This window comes from Oncorhynchus clarkii, chromosome 5, assembly GCF_045791955.1.
Source record: "Oncorhynchus clarkii lewisi isolate Uvic-CL-2024 chromosome 5, UVic_Ocla_1.0, whole genome shotgun sequence".
NCBI classification, from domain to species: Eukaryota; Metazoa; Chordata; class Actinopteri; order Salmoniformes; family Salmonidae; genus Oncorhynchus; species Oncorhynchus clarkii.
The window spans coordinates 28883580-28890467 of NC_092151.1; positions in this window are offsets into that span (position 1 = coordinate 28883580).

Below are 6888 nucleotides of genomic sequence, written 5' to 3' on the forward strand. Positions count from 1 at the left end.
TATACAGGGGGGTACCGATACAGAGTCAATGTGCAGGGGCACCGGTTAGTTGAGGTAATATGTACATGTAGGTAGAGTTATTAAAGTGACTATACATAGATGATAAAAACAGAGAGTAGCAGCGGTGTAAAGGGGGGGCAATGCAAATAGTCTGGGTAGCCATTTGATTAGAAGTTCAGGGTAGAAGCTGTATAGAAGAATCTTGGACCTAGATTTGGTGCTACGGTATCGCTTGCCGTGTGGTAGAGAGAGAAGAACAGTCTATGACTAGGCTGGCTGGAGTCTTTGACAATTTTTAGGGCCTTCCTCTGACACCGCCTGGTATAGAGGTCCTGGATGGTAGGAAGTTTGGCCCAGTGATGTACTGGGCCATTTACACTACCCTCTGTAGTGCCTTGCGGTCGGAGGCCAAGCAGTTTCCATACCAGGCAGTGATTCAACCAGTCAGGATGCTCTTGAAGTTGCAGCTGTTGAACCTTTTGAGGATTTGAGGACCCATTCCAAATCTTTTCAGTCTCCTGAGGGGAAATAGGTTTTGTCGTGCCCTCTTCATGACTGTCTTGGTGTGCTTGGACCATGTTAGTTTGTTGGTGATGTGGACACCAAGGAACTTGAAGCTCTCAACCTGCTCCACTGCAGCCCCGTCAATGAGAATGGGGGCGTGCTCGGTCCTATTTTTCCTGTAGTCCACAATCCTCTCCTTTGTCTTGATCACGTTGAGGGAGAGGTTGTTGTCCTGGCACCACACGGCCAGGTCTCTCACCTCCTCCCCTATAGGCTGTCTCGTCGTTGTCGGTGATCAGGCCTACCACTGTTGTGTAATCGTGAAAACTTAATGATGGTGTTAGAGTTGTGCCTGGCCGTGCGGTCATGACTGAACAGGGAGTACAGGACGGGACTGAGCACACACCCCTGAGGGGCCCCTGTGTTGAGGATCAGCTTGGTGGATGTGTTGTTACCTACCCCTTATCATCTGTGGACGGCCCATCAGGAAGTCCAGGATCCAGTTGCAGAGGGAGGTGCTTAGTCCCAGGGTCCTTAGCTTAGTGATGAGCTTTGAGGGCACTATGGTGTTGAACGCTGAGCTGTAGTCAATGAATAGCATTCTCACATAGGTGTTCCTTTTGTCCAGGTGGGAAAGGGCAGTGTGGAGTGCAATAAAGATTGCATCATCTGTGGATCTGTTTGGATGGTATGCAAATTGGAGTGGGTCAGGGTTTCTGGGATAATGATGTTGATGTGAGCCATGCGCAGCCTTTCAAAGCACTTCATGGATACAGACGTGTGTGCTAAGGGTCGGTAGTCATTTAGGCAGGTTACCTTAGTGTTCTTGGGCACAGGCACTATGGTGGTCTGCTTAAAACATGGTGGTATTACAGACTCGGACAGGGAGAGGTTAAAAACGTCAGTGAGGACACTTGTCAGTTGGTCATCGCATGCTCTGAGTACACGTCCTGGTAATCCGTCTGGCCCTGTGGCCTTGTGAATGTTGACCTGTTTGAAAGTCTTACTCACATCGGCTGCGGAGAGCGTGATCACAGTCTTCCGGAACAGCTGGTTTCAGCATAGAAGTAGTTTAGCTCGTAGGCTTGTGTCACTGGGCAGCTCTTGGCTGTGCTTCCCTTTGTAGTCTGTAATGGTTTGAAAACCCTACCACATCCAATGAGCGTCAGAGCCGGTGTAGTACGATTTGATCTCAGTCCTGTATTGACGCTTTGCCTGTTCGATGGTTCGTCAGAGGGCATAGCGGGATTTCTTTTCAGCTTCCAGGTTAGAGACCTGCTCTTTGAAAGCGGCAGCTCTAGCCTTTAGCTCAGTGCAGATGTTGCCTGGTCCATGGCTTCTGGTTGGGGTATGTACGTGCAGTCACTGTGGGGACGACTTCATCGATGCACTTATTGATGAAGAAAATGACTGATGTGGTGTACTCCTCAATGCCATTGGAGGAATCCCGGAACATATTCCAGTCTGTGCTAGCAAAACAGTCCTGTAGCTTAGCATCTGCTTCCTCTGACCACTTTTTTTATTGATCTAGTCACTGGTGCTTCCAGCTTTCATTTTTGCTTGTAAGCAGGAATCAGGAGGATAGAATTATGGTCAGATTTGCCAAATGTGGCATGGGAGAGCTTTGAATGCGTCTCTGTGTGTGGAGTAAAGGTGGTCTAGAGTTTTTTTCCCTCTGGTTGCATATTTAAACGGGCCGAGGGGCGGCAGAAGGCAAGTGCTGACCGCCACCGCAGCAAGGCCCCGGTGTTCGCACCGGGGAACCGGGTCTGGCTCTCGACCTGAAACTTGCCCCTCTGCCTTCCCTGCCGGAAGCTGGGTCCGCGGTTTGTGGGGCCGTTTAAAGTCGTGAGGAGAATAAACGAGGTGTGTTACAGGTTACAGCCCCCCCATATTACTGTATTAACCCCTCGTTTCATGTGTCTCTCCTCGGGCAGTGGTGGCTGGTCCGCTTCAAGAAGCTGAGGTTCGGGAGGTCCCTCCGCCCCCCTGGACATCGAGTGGGCGTATGCAGTTCGGTCCATACTGGACTCGAGGCGTCGGGTGGGGGGCCTTCAGTACCTCGTGGATTGGGAGGGGTCCAGTCCGAAGGAGAGATGCTGGGTGCCGGTGGAGGACGTATTGGACCCACCTTTGCTGAGGGAGTTTCACCGCCTCCATCCGGATCGCCCTGCGCCTCGTCCTCCGGGGTCGTCCTCGAGGCCAGCGTCAGTGCGCTGCGGGTGCCGTGCGTCAGGGGTGGGTACTGTCAAGACTTCTGCCGAAGGTAGCTCCTCTCCCTGGTCGGGCGGCGCTCAGCGGTCAGCGTCGCCGGTCTATAACCAATCCCTTTTTCCTTTTCTGTTTGTTTTGTCTTTGGTTCTTTTTCACACCTGGTTTCATTTGCGTTAATTTCTGTGTGTATAATTGTAACCTGTTGCCTGCCTAAATTTGTGCGGGATTAGTCGTTTATTGTGAGGTGCTCGGTAAGGTATTACCGTTATTTGTTTTCACGGGTTCTGAAGTATATGAGTGTCGGAACTTTGTTTGTTCCTCCGTGCGTTTGTATGGGTTCTCTGTTGTCGAGGGCGTTGTACCTTTTGATTGTGCCATTCCTGTGTTGGTGGACTTTCTTATTAAAACACGCTTCTCAGACATCCCTGCTCTCCTGCGCCTGACTCCTATACCTACCACCTAGACGCACACTGTCACAGGGAGAGAGTTGAGTTATTGACTAGACAGGTGGGGGTCGGGCATGCAGGCGGCTCAGGCTGGCTGGGCGGTCTGGCTGAAGTGTGAAATAGTGGATGTCTTAAAGACATTCAAAAGTTAAGTCTGTACTTTAGGAATTGTAGGAATTGTTAATTTGTTAGGCTATTGGTCTCTTACCTAGCTTGATGACTGAGGGCATTTTGGCTTACTTTTTGTTGTTCTAAATAGAGAGCCATGGGTCATATTTGATCAGTTAGAAATTCAGGAAATTAGCATTAGATGCCCACAAAAATGGGAGTACCCTCAGACCCCCCCCCCCCCCCCCCCCCCTCTAAAGCCAAAGTTGTGCCCCTGTTGAAAGGGGTCAGGGAATTTAATTAATTTAAACAGCCAAGCATAAATAGTTGAAATACTGGATTTGATCAGGCCAGTCCTGGGTGTGCTCCTGAGATGGTGAAGATTACAATGTGTACAATGTTACAGTAAATCTTTACACCAACATTGCACATCAAGATTTTCACAGATGTTAAGTAAAGGGAAAACCCTTTAAAACTCTGCAAATCAGTAACAAGAGCAGCCCTGTTATTAGAAAACAACAGTCAAATACATTCAAATGAGCTTGATTTAGTTTGGAATTTGCACCTTGGGGATTATTCCATTAATTCCTTGTACCATGCATACTCATTTAAGATCAAGTATTTGAATGGATTTGACATGTGAATTTGACATATGAATTGGATCCTAAAGGTTCTGTTTTTGAGACCACAGGAGAATTGACTGTGAGGATTGCGTTGTGTTATATCCCAACAGTGCTTCATCTCTCCACAAGGGAGAGTTGTCGTTCAACAGATCACACCCAGACAGAGGAGCCATTATGTTTCGATGAGTCACAGTGGATAGGATTCCTTTAGAAATAATCATCACCTTGCTATCTGGTAATCAAGTTGTTTCACATGATGTCCTTTCTAATTCATGAAATTTGAAATGACCAATCGGCGTACCCACACACACACACACGCATGGACGGGCATACACACACGCACAGACACACAAAGTGAGAGAGAGCTGCAAACAATTCAGAGTGCCACATAAATACAAGGTCTCGCTGCAGGCACTTACACTGCAATCTCCTGAAAAAATATGTCCCTCCTCTGTCTCTCTACTAGTCCATTCAAGTTGCATTTGAAAACGTGGATCAAAGCCAGGATCTTCTTCTGATCATTACATAGATAGGCAATAATGAATACATAATGATTTATTATCTAGGTTTGTCTCCTTGTATATTCTACAGAACTATATTTCAAAGATAAATCAACTAACTAAGACAGCATGACTGAAAGCAGAGAACATTAGCTTCTTTTTTTATACCTCGTTTGGGTTGGCATTTGCCGTTACACTGTAAAACAACACTAATGTTTGTCAAAATCATTTCACCTGATACACTACTGTTGCCAGAGTGCCTTGGTGACCATAATGATTGCTGACATTCAACAACAAAATGCATTGTTTCTTTGGAGTGCCATCGCCCCACTGTTTGCCGTTTGTCTAAAAGCACTTTGAAGTGAAAGTCTACACTCATTACAATAACACAAGATCCATTTGTCTTTCATTAGAGAAGAACTCATCATTGATAACAGAAATATCCGTCCCACCGACCGTGCCTTGTTTCTCATGCTTTCTAGCAGTCTACTGTAGCTCCCTTCTCTCTGCTCTCTCTCTCTCTTCTCTGCCTTCTCTGGTTCTCATTTGGCCGTTTTAATCAAAAAAGCATCACCAAGCAGCCTTTGTAGCGTAAACTGAGAGGTGAAATGTGCCCATAAAAATGCATTTTCCCTCAAGTGGACAAACACAACAAGGAATATACACAAAGGAAAGGTTCTCTGCTCCCAGATCAAATGGCAAGGGGGTGATTATTAAAGACAGAAAACAAACAGTACTGTAGACATGGTAGCTGCAGTTGCTCACACACTGTAGGCCTGCATGGATGAGCTACACACACCTATGAATGCTTTCAGACACACACGCACGTGCATGCGCGCGCACACACACACACACACACACACACACACACACACACACGCAGACACACAGCAGCCGCGGCAGCAGACTAACACACACACCATCTAAAGAAAACAAAGTCTGCTTGATAGTTGATGTACAGTATACTGTGCATGATGCAAGCGAGAGGTAAAGGAGAGACTTTGGAGATTCTAGCATCTTATCTCGTACATGTTGGATAGTGAGGTTAAGGTTTTGGATGTCGTACTCTACCATGACATTAGATTTTCTGACTGCTTATAATTTTAGTAATCTGTCTCTATTTCTATGGATGTGTCCGACCAACAGTAGGGCCTCCGACAAAGGAAGATGGAGAGCTCTCTTCTTTTAAACAGTTGCACATGGGAGTCTCTCCTTTCTGCCGGCTGGCCAGGGGTTACACATGCTGGGCTGTTTGGTTGACCAAAGTGCTGGGATATTGATGATGGGTTATTGAGATATGACCCAGTTGGTCAGCTCAGAAGACTGGAGACGTGGCTTAGTAGGGCGTGGCTTTCAGATAGTTATTTTTGGCCACCCGTGAAAGTAAATGTAATTCCAGTTAATCTGTTCTGTTGTATTGCTATCACATGTTAAGGTTGTACACTGACACTTTTGAAGCTTTAATGAGGCTTATACAAGTGTATGAGTTCCTCAAGAGGCTATGCACATCCAAATGTTGGATATGTAAATAATAATGACATGGATTTTATATTAGAATATGTAATGTGAAAAAATATATAAAATTGTAGTGTATAAACTTAACTTGATGAACAGGAATGACATTTACTCGTATGGGAGTTTAAAATTGATTATTTGAAAGACAGACCCCTAATAGGCCATGCTTCCTGGAAATAACCTATAGATTACATTAAAAAAGACCCAGCTGTTGGATCAACCAAACTGTGTTGAGTTATTCAGCAACCCAACTGGCTGGGTCAAAATAATCCAGTGTGTGTTCTGTCCAATATTTACCCAGCGTTGGGTTACCAAATAACCCAAATTGGGTTGAGTCTAACCCAGCATTTTTTAGAATGTGGTGAGAAACTCCTCTGCTCCATTCCACATCTACTTCTAATGGTGTGAAAACAGTTTAAATTGATAACTTTTCCCATGTCCAAAATATACTGAAAAATAAGAGGGGGGGGGGGGGGGGGGGGGGGGTAACTATAATGCTGTTTACTGTTTGTGGCCTACTTGACGAGTCATTTAATTAATTTGTCTCGAACAAAGACGCAATCCAGAGAAAAACTTGAAGGCATTTGATATATTAGAGGTTATTATTGTGTGACTTCATAGCTCATCTAGCAGAGTATGAATTACGTGTATTTAATGCACAGTGTGTATACTGTATAATACAGTGTATACACAGGGCCCTAGGTTGCATGATTAAGTCGGGGTTGTAATGAATTATATACTGTATCAAGAGAAGATAAATAAGTTTATAAGTTTACTGTTGTTTTCATTTCACTTTGACCTGTCCTGAAATGAATCACCTTGGTTCTAGAATTTTAAAAAGTGGTTACTTCATGCCTATACAAAACCCTCCACAAGATGCATGTATGCCTCATAATTCTCTATTTTAGCCTATGTCGGTTGTTTCTATTTTTTGTATGGGCAAATACATGCCCAAAATGTATTTGTTTAAAGACACGT